The sequence below is a fragment of the Medicago sativa genome, chromosome 1, assembly GCF_051527215.1.
Source record: "Medicago sativa cultivar Bolivia chromosome 1, Bolivia_mono, whole genome shotgun sequence".
Lineage (NCBI taxonomy): Eukaryota > Viridiplantae > Streptophyta > Magnoliopsida > Fabales > Fabaceae > Medicago > Medicago sativa.
The window spans coordinates 60462200-60477767 of NC_140749.1; the positions used below are offsets into that span (position 1 = coordinate 60462200).

General features: G+C 31.2%; 1 pseudogene; it reads left to right on the forward strand.

Annotated features, from left to right (window-relative positions):
* The first annotated feature begins 476 nt into the window (after nucleotides 1-476).
* Nucleotides 477-14891, forward strand: LOC146955994 (uncharacterized; annotated as a pseudogene).
* Nucleotides 14892-15568: the final 677 nt, after the last annotated feature.

Below are 15568 nucleotides of genomic sequence, written 5' to 3' on the forward strand. Positions count from 1 at the left end.
GTTTTTCTTCAAAAAATTATTTTGACTAACGTACTTGATTAAAAATATTTGTAACTTTTAAATTGTAACAAACTTAAAAAATCATGTTTATCTTTTATAATAACGATAATAATTTAACAAATATAATATAAATTTTTATTTTTTTAACACCACCAACAATATAACATTAATATAGAAAAATTTGTTTAAGTGTATTATTAGAATTATAAAAAATTCAGCAAAAAATATATATCTCATTCAAATATAATATCGTAATGTGATATTTCCTATTTTAATGGAATTTAATTTTTTTATTAAATTTAAAATAATATTATTAAAAGATAAAATAGTAAAGAAAATAGTTTGAATGATGGGTAAAATAGGTAATGCAAAAAGTCAGTCCAAACTTATGTATTTTAAGTGTATTTTTTTATACGTAGTATAGATTTAGTAGGTTGTATGAGTTATCGTTATTAAAGGGGGAGTCAGTAGCATCGATGAGAGCTTTAGGGTGGGGAGAAGAGGGTGAGGCGTGGAGGTGGAGGCGTAGGTTGTTTGTGTGGGAGGAGGAGGAGGTAGGGGAGCTTAGGCTTTTACTTCACAATGTTTCTTTACAGGTTCACCGAAAGGATATGTGGAAGTGGAACGCGGATCCTTCTTCTTGTTACACAGTTCACAGTGCATACAATACTCTCATTGCTCAGGTTCAAGTTGATAATGTGCTGCCAACGCATTCCTTTTGGCATAAGGATGTTCCGTTGAAGGTGGTGCTTTTTGTGTGGCGGCTGTTTCGTGATCGGCTTCCTACAAATGATAATCTTCATAGGCGTCATGTTTTAGATTTTGATGCTCAAATTTGTGCTGGTGGTTGTGGTCTTATTGAAACATCCAATCATCTATTTTTACATTGTAATCTTTTTGGTTCGGTTTGGAATGTCATTTTTCAATGGCTAGGAGTAGTTTCGGCCTTGCCTTATGATGTTAAAGGGCATTTTAATCAGTTCAGTTTGTTATGCGGTGTCTCTAAGTCGAGGCAATCTATTCTTCAGGTGATTTGGTTTGCGACAATGTGGGAAATTTGGAAGGAAAGGAACATTAGAATTTTTAATGCAAAGGAAAACTCTATTATGCAAGTGGTGGACAGGATTAAGTTGTTAACTTTCAAGTGGTTGAAGGTGAAGTTTGTCACTCTTCCCTTTAATTATCATGGTTGGTGGCTTAGTCTGTTTACTTTACTAGGCATAGGCTAATTGTTGTTCTGTTTTCGGGTTGTATTATGGTGCAGGCTCTTGTCTTGTTTGTAAATTTTTTACATTGTATCGTCTTTGAGGTTATTATTCCTAGGCACATCTTGTGCTAGGAAGGCCTTTGTTGAGTTTATATATTTCATTTTAGCTTCTTAAAAAAATATATTTATTCTATATATAAAGAAAGTATATTAATTTAGGCTAGTTTTTTCCCTTTCCAATTTTACCCTTCATTCAAAGAAGTTTATTTACTATTTTATCTTTTTTATGATATTACTTAAATTATTAATTAAAAAATAGTTAAATCACATTCAAATAGGAACGAGTTCACCGTAATAGGAACAATATTATCTATAACAATGTATAAAGAAAATATGAGATTTTGGGTTAAATTTTTATTATTCCAATTATACCATTAAACAAATTTTTCTATTATAATTTTATATTATTGATGTCATTGAAAAGGATAAAATTTTATAGTGTTAAATAAGTAAATGGTCCCCCTAAATATACCAACATTTGATTTTAGTCACCCTAAAATATTTCTTAGACTTTTGGTCCCTCCAAAAATTTTCGTTTATGAAATTAGTCCCTACTTTTTAGTTATCTCATGTCTAACCTTCATATTTTTTAATGAAATTTTTCAGAAATGGATAAATATTATCACAATCTCTCCCAAAAAAATTAGAATTTTTTAACAAAACGTGAAACAAATATTTTGATGTTTTTTGTGTTAAAAAAATCATACTAAATTCATGTTTTGTCAAAAAATTCTAATTTTTTTTGAAAAATATTGTCATAATTTTTTACCCAATTATACCCTTAAACAACTTTTCCTATAATAATAATTGGTGTTGGTGTCATTAAAAAGATAAGAATTTATATTATATTTTTTTCTTATATTACCGGTGTCATTCAAATAGATAAACATGATTAGTTAGTTTGTTATAATTTGAAAGTTATATTTATAATTTTAATCAAAATTAAAATTTCATGAAAAACGTAGTTCATAATTCTCAAATGTTAGCGCAATAAAAAGAGCGGAAAGACGTGCACTCACATGCCCATTTTTTCGCTAATATATATAAAGATTTTTTATGTGACAGAAGTATATCAACATACCTCATATATTACTTTGATCTTATCTACTAAATATTTTATTTAAGTAATAATTAATTTATAGTATTTCATGTAGTAAAAATGTCTCCACAAAAGCGAGAAAAAACTCTTTTTTTTTAGGCCGAAAGAGAGAAAAAACTCAAAAAACTACTTATTATATTTTAAATTTTTATAATTTTATTTGAACATATTTTTTAATAACTTAAACTATTTAAACATAATTCAAATTTAAATGATATTATCTCTCTCTCTCTCTAATATATATATATATATATATATATATATATATATATATTGTTTTTTATATAAGTGTGTCACATGTCAATTATTAATGTTTTCTTTTTCTTTCTATTTGTTTAATATTTATTTTCTATTTACCATAAATTTCTCAGAAAAATGTGTATATAATTTGATAATATCCGCTAAATATTTTATTTGATGTTTTAGTTGTTTCTTTGATCAAATGAAAATTATTTAAACTAATGTGGCAGTCTGTCTGTACTTTTTTATTGCGGTGATGCGTATAAATCACGAATAATAATTTTTATAAAATTTTGATTAAAATTATACTTAGAGATAATAGATATTTTCCACTTTTATATTGTAACAAACTATACTTATATTTTTCAATGATATAAAAAAATTTAACAAATAAAATATAAATTCTTATCATTTTAAATTACACCAACAAAATATCCATATTGTTAAATTTGTTTAAGAGTACAATTGAAAGTGAAAAGGGTAGTCCAACACTATGCATTTACTTTATTGTTTTTAAGGGAATAAATATAATATTATATTTAAAATTTTAGAACATTTAAATTGTATAACATTATTTAGATTAAATTATTTAATATTATTATAAGATTAGTGTTGTTGACTGTCACCTTATATTAATAACTAATACAAATATTAAATGTTATATATATATATATATATATATATATATATATATAAAAATAATTAATACAACTATAATAATTAATATATTATTTAATTTAAGCTATTATTTAAAGGGTGTCCTGGATAAACATTTATAAATAATACCCTTAGTATAAACATAAGTCGATGTCATAAGAGTTGTGCTCCAGGTCCAATGAGCGAACGTCCAATGAGTGATGGGGTTAACATCAACCACATTCAAAATGACACTGTTTTGACTCAATCGGTGTCTGAAACCTCCACCAATAACCTATCACCCATTTTACCAGATGAATTGATCGAAGAGATCCTCATGAAGGTTCCGATGAGACCTCTGATATGAATGAAGTGTGTGTGCAAATCGTGGCGAGCCTTGATCTCCAATCCCCGATTTGCAATATACCATCTTCTATTGACCGGTCTCTACCATGAGGACTAATGAACATCAAAATCGGTTCTTGCCCGTGGAACTATTTTTGAAAAATCGATCAATCCTTGTTAAACTTATTAGCATCAGCATGAGACACCATTATTGTATTCTTGATTCCTGAAATGGGTTGTTGTTTCTTTATGATACTAATAATCAATGTAATTTTATGTTGGTCTCTTGATGTTAAATTGAAGTATGATATATTTTAATAATTTCGTAAAATTTTAGAATAATGGAATATAAGTTTTTTTTTTTTAAAGATGGAACATAAGTTGATATCAAGTGAAGTGACAAAAATTCAAATTTAATCCTTGAATTTTGACAACATGGATGGTCTACAAAAGTTTATAGCTTTTAGTGTGGCAAATTTTGCATTGAATTATAATTTTTAATTTGAAGAGTGAAAACTCATTTTAAGAGGGACAAAAGTTAAATTATGCATAATTTAACTTTAATACAATACTTTTTTTTAGTTAGGAGCAACTTATTTACTTATTTTGAGAAAAAGGGGTGTTATTTGAACATAAAAATTTTGAAAATGTATTTGATATCGTATAAAAATACATAATGTATGACAATTGATTTGACTTTGACTGAGATAAAAAAATAAATTGTATATACACTATTTGTAAATACAGCGTTGGACAACAACGTTGTTGTCAAAATAACGTTTCTCTTTGGGAAACCTACGCATATGAAGAAGCTTTGAATGAAAGTGTGTGAAGGTTGGTCTTCACATCTAATTATAATGAAATTCTCACGTTAACCTTAAACAAAATTAATTATACAAATCAACATTATAATATAATTTGAGCACAACTTATATAATTTACATATTTTTTTAGTTATTCATATCCAATTAGAAGCTTAATTTGGGGGTGGGGGTGGTTGGTGGGGTGGGGGACCTGTTTGAGGTGATGGATTTATGAATGGTGAATATTAGTCTTCTGTCAAAATGGAAGTGGAGATTATTGTTGCATGAATCGAGATTGTGGAAAAAAAAATTTCTTTTAAAATATGCATCTCATATTGTTGGAAATTTAAAAATCAATAACGAGGTGGTGGCAAGAGCGAAGTCTTTGAGGTGGAAGGATATGTACCCTTTGAATGAAAGTGGAGATTATGAATGGTGAATATTAGTCTTCTGTCAAAATGAAAGTGGAGATTATTGTTGCATGAATCGAGATTGTGGAAAAAAAAATTCTTTTAAAATATGCATCTCGTATTGCTGGAAATTTAAAAATCAATAACGAGGTGGTGGCAAGAGCGAAGTCTTTGAGGTGGAAGGATATGTACCCTTTGAATGAGTGCTAGGACTGACAATGAATCGAGCCAACTCGAAAATAATTCGAAACTCGACTCGACAATTAATTCGTTGAATTTGGTTCATGAACCAAATGAGCTGAATTTGAGTTCAATATGAAGTCCGTAAAGTAAACAAGCTGAACTTGAACTATATATAGTTCGACTCGTTTGGTTCATGAGTTGATTTAATTATACGTGTATATATATATATGTGTGTGTGTGTGTGTGTGTGTGCGCGCGCGCGCGCGCGCTCACGCTGATTTCCGTTGATTTTTGTTTATGTTATTTGTTCTAGTTGTCGTGTAATTTATAATTTCCCCAATATCCTTCCTTTTTTACTCATAACGTCCTTTACTAGAATCAATTTTAATCCATTTTTTACTCTCTCAACATCAGGATATGTGTAACACCCACGGCTGACGAGAGCAGGGGAGTGATCGCCGGTGCACAAGGCACGACAATGAGCGGCTCCCGACAACATCTAGAGGAACCGAATCACATCGAAATGAGAGGGATCCTGAGGCCGTGTAGGTATGGAACTACATGGTTGAAGGAAGACTTATAAGAATTGTTTGGTACTACTAAATCAACAAGATGCATATTCTTTTTGGTAGCCCATTCCATAAGAACTTCACAGTTAAACGTGCTTGACTTGGAGTAGTCTTTGGATGGGTGACCTACCGGGAAGTTTCCCGGTAAGCGTGTGAGTGAGGACACTTTGGATGGGTGACCTACCGGAAAGTTTCCCGGTAAGCGTGTGAGTGAAGACAAAACACGTTGAAAAGACTCGTGTTGGTTTGTAGGGTCAGTCGACAATGCTTAAAGTCATCTGGGATGTTACAATATGACTTTGAATCTCTCTCTTTATTAAATCAACTTTTAATCCTCAACATGCAATCTGGCTGGACAACGGGCGGGTTCGGGCGGGTTCGGGCCCCAACTGTCGAACCGACCAGAACCTGCGGGTGCCATACATGAACCTAGCTTCGCCCATTCACACATACACGGGTTGAGCGGGTTCGGATCAATCGGGTTGCGGGTAAATCGGGCGGACATATGTGGGTTAACTCTTGAACAAACCCAAAAAAATTCTTAAGCAAATCAGATTCATAATAATACTCATCAAACAGAAAAACAAGAACACTAAACTGAGATCTAAGAAAAAGAAAGATAATGAAGAAGAAGGAGGAGAAAGGAGTGATTATCTCTATTTTATTAGTTTAATAGTGATGTTGCATGGTTGTCTTCTTGTTTACACAGCAACAAGGCAAGGGAAAGTGATCAAGAGCCATAAAACTACAGACACAGAGAAGGAAGGAGAGAGGATCTGTCTACATGGTTTCAAAGAAAAATGATTTAAATGGAAATAAATAAGTGAAAATAAAGAGGAGAGGGTATAAATATTGATAATGATAATTAAAAATTATTGGAAACTTAATATGTATGCATTTATTATTATTAATAGTAATAATCATAGTCTATCATTTTTTTTTAAAGAATCATAGTCTATCATAGCTCCACTGTAACGACACCTCTCACATCACATCACACATTTTTCCATAATCAAATTCAAAGATTGTCACATGATTTTCAATAAAGATTGTGTCAGAGACTAGAATAAATTTATTATATCCTCAATTCCTATGCATAATCGGGTAGGTACGGGTACCCGCGGGTGAAGGTCCGTTACCCGCCTCTGCCCATGTATACCCTTGTGAACCCGCATTTATAACCCGTTTGACCCGCGGACCCGCTTTAACCCACTCAACTCGGTTTTTTTCGGGTTGGGCCGGGTCGCGGGTCCTTGTCCAGCGCAATCATGTAGCTTCTGTCAATATTTTCTTGAATTTCCCAACATTTGCATGACAATTGATATGAATTTGGTAATAGGATGAGCCATGCTAGTTTGGTCACGGATGAAGAATTTCTATCCACATCATAATTACGTTTTTTTTTTACTATCTCAGTAACTTTGTTTTAAAAAACCATATTCATACAAAACCATTAAAAAAGAGACTGAAAGTAAAAAAAAATTACAGTGTAGTCTTCACTATGAAATTTGTAGGCTTCACTATGATGTCCCACATCGGAAGTTTAGAGAGTAAAGAGATGGAAATTGGTTATAAATAAAAGGAAAAGAAGTTAGGGCAGTGCACTTGTGGAGCATATAGTTGGTCTTGTGATAACCAACTTCCCACAACCAAATGCATTTAATATTTTTTTTTCCGGGACTTGAAGCAAATTACGTTATATTGTTTAGCCAATAAATTTTTAGATTTTATGCAAAAAAAAAAAGGCTTTTAAATTTAATTAATTGAACCTAACGAGCCGAACCGAGTTGTTCGCGAACTATAAGTGAGTCGAATTCAAGCTAAAAAAAAATTTGTATCGAACTCAAGTCGAGTTTCGAGCCGAACGAATTCTTATTGATTCAAGTCGAGCTTAGATCAGTTTGGTTTGAAATATTTCCAGCCCTAATGAGTGCTAATTGGTGTGGATATTTAATCTTTCTTTATGGGTGTGTTTTCCTCGTTTGTTCAATGTTTCAAATGGAAAAAGAATGTATGGTGGGGGAAGTTGGTATGTGGAAGGCGTGTGTTAGAACCCTGTAAGTTAAAAAAAATAAAACAATATCTATATTGTATGTTTTGATGATAACAAAACTATTGATAAACGAACAATTTATCTACTAATTGTGTCTATGCAGACAAAATTTAGTAAGTCATTTATGTATTGGTTTTAGTTATTCTAGCTACTAGTTATATTTGTTCCTTTGTAATTTTTCTTGGTGTACATGCCTTAAAATCATGTTTTTGAGGTTATGAGATTTTGCCAACTACTCAAATCATTCTACACAAGGCATATGAATTTTGTTTTTTGATTAGTTGTCATTGTTATGACTTGTGCAATGCGGATATACACGTTTTTTTAGTTTTCTTACTCGTCAAGTTGTAAGGGCTAAGCAATATGGAGATCGAGTTTAAGGTTTGACATACTGCAAAAGACAACCTTAGAGATACCAAAAGAGAAAACCTTTAGGGAGTGATAAATATAAGCCTTTGGGGGGAAATTTCTAAGGTTGAGAAACACTTCAAAACACTTTGAGAACAAATCATAGAGTATCTTGTCCATGAGAAGATATTCGGGTAAAATGTAGAAATTATTATTTATCGTTGAAGCCTAATTTTTTGTAATTTTTATATCTTTGTATGAAACTCTTTGATAGTGGATTAGAGAGATCTCCCCCCTTCTTCTTCTTCTTCTTCTTCTTCTTCTTCTTCTTCTTCTTCTTCTTCTTCTTCTTCTTCTTCTTCTTCTTCTTCTTCTATTTTATTGTTTGTGATTGTCTAATGATGTTGATTTTGGCTGCCATTAATTTTGCTCCACACATTAATGTATTGATGTGATTTTTTAATCAAATTTTCAATAGTTCTGTTGTAAGTAGGGATGGTTGTTTTTGGCTTTGCTCGTTGTTTGTTTGTAGGATTACTGGATTTTGGTATATTTTAGTAAATTCATGTGTATGGATGATTGATTATGGACATGTTACTGATGGCTAGTATAGTAGTGCTTTTTTCTTTATAACTTTTGGTCTTAGTTATTGTGAGTTGTTGCTACACTAGGTTCTTTGCTCTTGTTTGAGTTATGGTGGGTAGGTTTGCCTCTTTAATTTTTTCCATACAGTGGTATGTAATCATAGTTGTATTTTATTTGGGTTTATCGTGTGCTTGAATTTGAAATGTTTTTACATATTTGATCGTTTCAAAATGAAAACAAAGGTTAATTCGAAGTGTGTACAAGTTGTGTTTGATACCAACCAGTGCTTATGGAAAAATATTTGTTGGAAGAGATCAACTCTTAAAATGGATCTTAGTTATCATGAAGGGATTATTCTCTACATTTTTTTGAAGAAGTTAAACTAGCACACCCAAATTGACACAGAGAAGAATCAAACTGAGACCTTAAGAAAGAGCATATTCCATGGTCTTAAGCCAACACCACCAGACCAAGGATTAGTCTGTATATTTACACATGGAAGACACCTTTTTGTTTACATATCAAAATGTTATAGATAGCGAAAGTGTTAAAAAAAAATCTTGATTCAAGTTTGAAAAGTTTCTAACAATATTTGTAGAATTTAAATAGCTCACCTCTAAATTAATTTTTGAAAATATATTATTGGACCAATAATTATAAAGAGATTTCATATTTGAATCTTAAAAATGAGTTCATAGTAGCACTTACAATGATAGAAAATTACACAGAAAGGTGTGAGCAGAAAGAGACTTAGGATTACAAGACTTGATTTATTACAACAACAAAATTTTATGCATAATGGAGTTTATATACATTAATATAGTTGAGCACAAGGAGACTTATAGTCTAGTGAAGGCTTTAATGGACATTATATTAATTCCATTTTCTTCATAGTTAATGTTTTAAAATATGGGAACAAGTTTGTTTATTTATAAATAAGCATTAGAACTTTGGCAATCTAAGAGAGGGCATCAGGAAAATTTACTAGTCAAATATAGTTATGGATACAATAAATATTTGCCTTAGTCATAGATGTAATTTAGTTGTGTCTCTACTCAATAGGTGTGTCATATCATATTATTTCAGTATACATATATGGTCATAATGTAAATATCTTTTCTACTATTTCTAAAATAACAACAACCTTTAATCAGTGCTCACAAGCCGGTAGTAACTTTTGTTGTAACATTTTTCTTAAACTCATGCATGCCTTGTATTGAGCCTTCTCAAATATTTTGCTGTTAAAAGAAATAGCAACCATTTATCAATGAACTATATTTGATCTTTCATGATTGACCTTTTGTTGTTGCCGTTGGAAATAAATGACTTATACTTCTCTTTTTAGTGCAATACTATGATGAAACAATTATTGATTAGCATCCTAAAATTAATGTAGTCTTTCTTCCAGATCATGAACTACTTTCAACGACAAAAATTGGTTATGCACAAAGTAAATGCATGTTGAAGTATGATTATCTTAAAACCTTTAATGTTTTTTAAGAGCTTACCCTTAACACATTCAGGAGTTTATTGAAATTGAGTTTGGATCCCTACAATAGTTGTATGATACAACAATTATGAGAGTTGTTAGATTTTGAGAGAAAAGGTTTTTCTCTAACTAGACTTTTGACCCGTGCTATCGCACGGGTCTGTTATAGCATTCGTCATTTATATTAGCAGTTAGTGTATCATAAAATAATATTTAAGCATTTTATAATATAGAGAAATTAAGGACATAAAATTCAATAGAAAAGGAAATTTCAAAAAGAGGACTCAATTGAGGATTTTCATAGTCTATAATGTGTAGCTGATGAGATGCCTTCTTACAAAAACGCTTGAGCATTTATCATTAATCACTAAGAAACCTACATTAAATGTTTAGCTGTTCAATGCTAGACCGAATGACAGACAAAAATATAGGGAACAAACAAAGCTCAATAAATGTTGTTTTTTCTTGTTAGCCAACTGTAGAAGGCAACTGATCAGCCTGGATTGCATCGAGCTCCACACATTCAGATGAAAGTAACTGTTATTCCCATATCTTAAGCCACCCTGATAGCTGAAAGTAATTATTGAGCATGGTTAGCTAACATACAACTTTATGCCACATGCCATAAGATTATGTAGTCATACTATCCATAATAGTCTAATACTTGGTTTCAATTGTCAATGCAGTTAACATGGTGAAAAGAAACACAGAATCACCATTATTTCCTCAAGTAACTGGTACATATCAGAATAACATGAGGATGTAAAAACTACCATTATGGAATTTGATTCAATATAAAATGGAGATTAAATATAATGTGCGAATTAAATTAGTAATTGGATTCTAAAAGAGTATAATGGATCAAAAAATGCATTCAATTTATAATCTTTTATTTCTAACATGAATGGAGATTTTCAGACAAACAAAAAACAGTAGGGTTTGAGGAAAAAATCTGGTTGCATTAAGGTAAATTCAAAATAACTAAACCATGATGAAGGGATGGCTCATTTTATATTTTAACCATGATTCTATAATATCCTTAAAAATTGTAACTATAATCCAATTATAAAATTTCTCAAATTGGCACAAGGTCTGAATAGTTTTAGAACACCAAGCTCCTTAATGAGACCATTAATCTTCTCAACTCATGTCAGTTATAATTTGTGTCAAAGCAAGAGGTTTGGCCAAAGGGTTGAAACCATTAACAAACTTATATAAACAAAATTCTTGGCATTAACAAAGTTACGTGCGTTCCATCCTTATGAATACATTTTATTACCAAAACATATTACTTTCCTCTTAAAACCTATATATGATTATTATTCTTTTAGACTGCATTCTTATTGAACATTGAAACCATATATCAGCATCAGCAGAAGGCAAACATAAAAATATTCAAATGAAATAAAAGCAGGAAACACAATCCATTAGGAAAGAAAATGATATTCAAAATAAGTTCAACAAACATGGCAGGACCCCAAACAACACAACTACTCCCAGAACTCCTCTAACAAAATGGGACATAGCCAAAAAAAAGTGCTCAACCAAGACTGGTCTACATGATTCAATGCAAAAACAGAAGAAAAAAAAAGCCCTAATAAAACATGGTTGAAAGCAGATCCCCAATTGCATTATGCCCTTCAGCGCACCACCCTTAATAAGAAAGAGCTGAAAGCAGATCCCCAATAGCTAAGGAAGGAAGGATAATGAACATGGAAGTAAACAATGCGTTTAAATAAATCCTGAGCAACAGTATCATTTATGGTTGGATTATTCAAATATGATGTACATTAACTCAAGCCCACCTGATTTCAGATTTTTACGTCAAACAATGCAGGTTGTATGAGGTTTATCATGCCATGCTATTATTAGGTTAACTGCTCAATGCAAATTCATTTACCACACGTAGTAAATACCTTAACCATAGTTTTAACTAACTTAATTAAACTCATTTTAACCCTGATTAGAGTTGCATAAGGCGCGTTAGGGCTAACATAATGTGCTTATCAGACTGCACATGATTTTTATTAAGTAAGATTTATAGAATAATAATTAATAACATAGACCATAAATAACAATTTAATAAAAAATGTTACTCCCTCCGTTTCAAAATGAGTGTCGTTTTAGGTGTTTACACACATATTAAGAAATGCAATGATTAAGAGAAAGAGAATGATTATTTTACCAAATTATCCTTATTAACTATTGGTTAGTTTTAAAAGTAATACTTTGGAAGTAGTGTGCAGAGTATTAATTGGAGGGTACAATTGAAAAGAAAAAGTTATTATTGCATTGGAAATTGAAAGCGACACTCATTTTGAAACAAATTTTTTTGGCCAAAGCGACACTCATTTTGAAACGGAGGGAGTAACATAGAGTTGTAATTAGTTAAAGTAAAAACTTAGAATGAAAAATTAGTGTTTAAAATCAATGAGTTTATTTTCATGTAATGTTAGTGTAAAAACTTTTTAGTAAACACTTACTCTTTTTTCTAAAGATAACATGCGATGTTACAAAATCCCTACAAAAAAAAAACATTTTAAAGTCTTGGAATCACCCTTCTTTTAGCCAATAAAGTCATCAATTAGCTTCATATTTTTTGTTAATTTTGCGAAAGTGTCAACTTTCTTTTACACAATATACTTATTTGGGCTAACACAAATAAGCTAACTTATAGCTTCTTGGATTAGCTTATAAGCTTGTTGGATGAAAATTTGATGTGTATGTTAACATGCTTTTCTCACGAGCTTGTAGTTTTTTTTAAAATGCTATTTCAAGTAGCTTTTGAGCTTATAGTGTATAGTTTTTTACATTTTCTTTCAATAATAACCTTATTATTTTATTTTTATTACTTTTTAACCCTTTTGTAAACAAAACAACCGTCCCACTCACTCACCACTCGTTCACGTTTTATTTTCCTCTTCTCTGATACTATTTCATTGCTTCATCCACTATTATTTTACTCCTTGCTAAGAATTAAAGATCCATGCTTAGAGATTCCTTACCATACGAGAATTGATTAAGGTAAGAATTTTCATATTAGTGTTCTTTCTTTAGCACATTGTAAATTCTTAAAATTGTTTGAAGGTTTTCACTTTTTTTCATCAAGTTTTTAATTGAGTTTATTGGAAAAGAATTGGGTTTCTTCCTCAAAAATTCAGAAACAAGAACGAGAAGAAAACATGTTAATGATGGTAGTTTTTTTATTTGTTGATAAATGTTTTGATTCATATATTTGTTGTGTTTTTAAAACAACTAACATACCTTACCAACAATTAGTGAAAATATGAGGAAGTTGTTTACACACAAGTATGTGTGTCTGCGTGTGTGTGTGGTTGAATTGAATGTGTTATGCTAGAGTAAGCTTGATAGCAGCAGGTTATGAGTTCTATTGATTTTTGTAGCAATATAAGGTGGCATTGGCATTGCTTGATTAAATGAGATGTAGAGAAAAACTACTTAACAAGTTCTTTTTGTTATAGAAAATCGATCCATTAGTTTGTTTTGATAAAATTATAAGATGACATCCAGTAGCGAAAACATTGAGGGAGGAATGAATTTTAAAAGGACCGAAAATGACCATGAAAATATTTTTGTTGAGCTTTGTAGCAAGTTCATTAGGAAAAACGGTCGTGTATCATTTAGATGGAAGGAGATTAACCAAGAGTTTGAATCTATCATTAAGCAGAAATGTGTGGACAAAACTTTGAAGAATAAGTATGATTATATGAAGAAGAAGTGGCGCATGTGAAAATTTTTGAAAGTTTGGAGAAATTGTCTTAGGATGGGATCCTCTTACAGGAAAGCTTAGTTGTTCAGATGAGTGGTGGGATGGAAAGATTAAGGCTAGTTTCTTTCATATGTTTATACAATTAAGTTAGGATAAAAAGTGTGAGTAGAATCTCTAATTCAATGTTTCAATATTCCCCTTTTGTAGGAGAAACTTGAGGCTAAAAAGTTTCATAATAAGTCAATAAATGCCCATTTAGTAACTCTTGCACCCAATTTTTTTTCCTTTTTAGATGCTCATATACCTGCATGTATTCCAGAGGCAGATCAAATGCGTTATAGAGGGAGAAAAGAAATCTCTACTTTCAATGACATGGCTAGTTGTGATTTTGATATGTGTTTCACATTTATATCAGTTGGATGGGAGGGATCAACACATGACACACACATTTTCCTCCATGCAATCAACACGCAAGCATTAAACTTTCCAAAGCTACCATAAGGTATTGTTATTTTAATGTTTTCCTCCACGTGTTTTTTTTTTTTGTATGTTAACAGAGTCTAATTTTGTTTTCTTTCTTTAACATGTCGTTATTATTTAGTTGGTAAAGGATATCCAAATAAAGAATGATATTTGGTTCCTTATCCTAAGGTAAGATATCATCAGTCTCAATTTGAAAATGAGCTTCCAACCAATGCTCAAGAAGCCTTTAATCGTTCGCATTCATCTCTTCAAAGTTGTATTGACAGATCGTTTGGAGTGTCGAAAAAAATGGAAGATACTTGGCCAAATGCTAAAGTATAGCGTAGAGACCCAAATTGATGTTATAATTGCTGCATTTGCATTACATAATTATATTTTGATGAACTCGCATGATGACTTACTCTTTAGTATGGTCGAGCATAATCCAAATTACAGAGGTGATGACGAACTTCCATATGTTCATGATACTGATACAAGCAATGAAATTCCAGAGGATAGATCAACTACGATGAGAGATACTCGTAACAATATAGCCAAGTTAATATGGAAATGATAGATAATACACATGTTTTTAATATTATTGTGTCATATGTATTTAAAGGATCTTATTTTTTTCTTAGTTATTTGGCAAGTTTGATTTATGGTGTTGTCTAATACAATTTGAGTGGATATGCTGAACATGACAGTTGGCTCCAAAGAAAGTTTGGCAGTAATACATTTCTCTGCTTTCATTCCTTGTACCCACATGCTTTATTCCTTGTTGATTTCATGGTTGAGCATATGGGTAGGTCTAAAACTGCCTAAAACTGTCATTTCTCTGCGTTTCTGGAGTTTGAAAATAGGAGGTAGGACGAAAAATGCAACAAAAATGATAATTGAAGGACGATTTTGTTCTGTTTTAAAAGGCCAGGACCAGTTTCGTGAGTAGGCCAAAATACGAGGACCAAAAGTGTAATTAAACCTACATTTTATTAATTTAAATTGAGCCTTGAATCTTGTTCAATAATTCATTTGATCCATGATGTTGATTTTAATGTTGTGTACATAGAAATTTGTTGTTGTTACTAGGCAATTCAACGAAAAATAAATTGCAAAGGAGTGATTGCACTCTTACATGCTTAACATCATTACATCGAAGGTATTACATGAATTAAGGTCTTGTGCGTCACTCTCGTTGAATTTCCTCATGTTCTTTCTGCTACTATAACATAAGAGAATGTATATCTTGCTTTATGGTTCTGAAACTGTGCAGGAACATCATGCCAGTTTTATAGGCATTACAAGTTATAAATATGGTGCGAAACAATAAAGTTTTAGAGGTATATGCA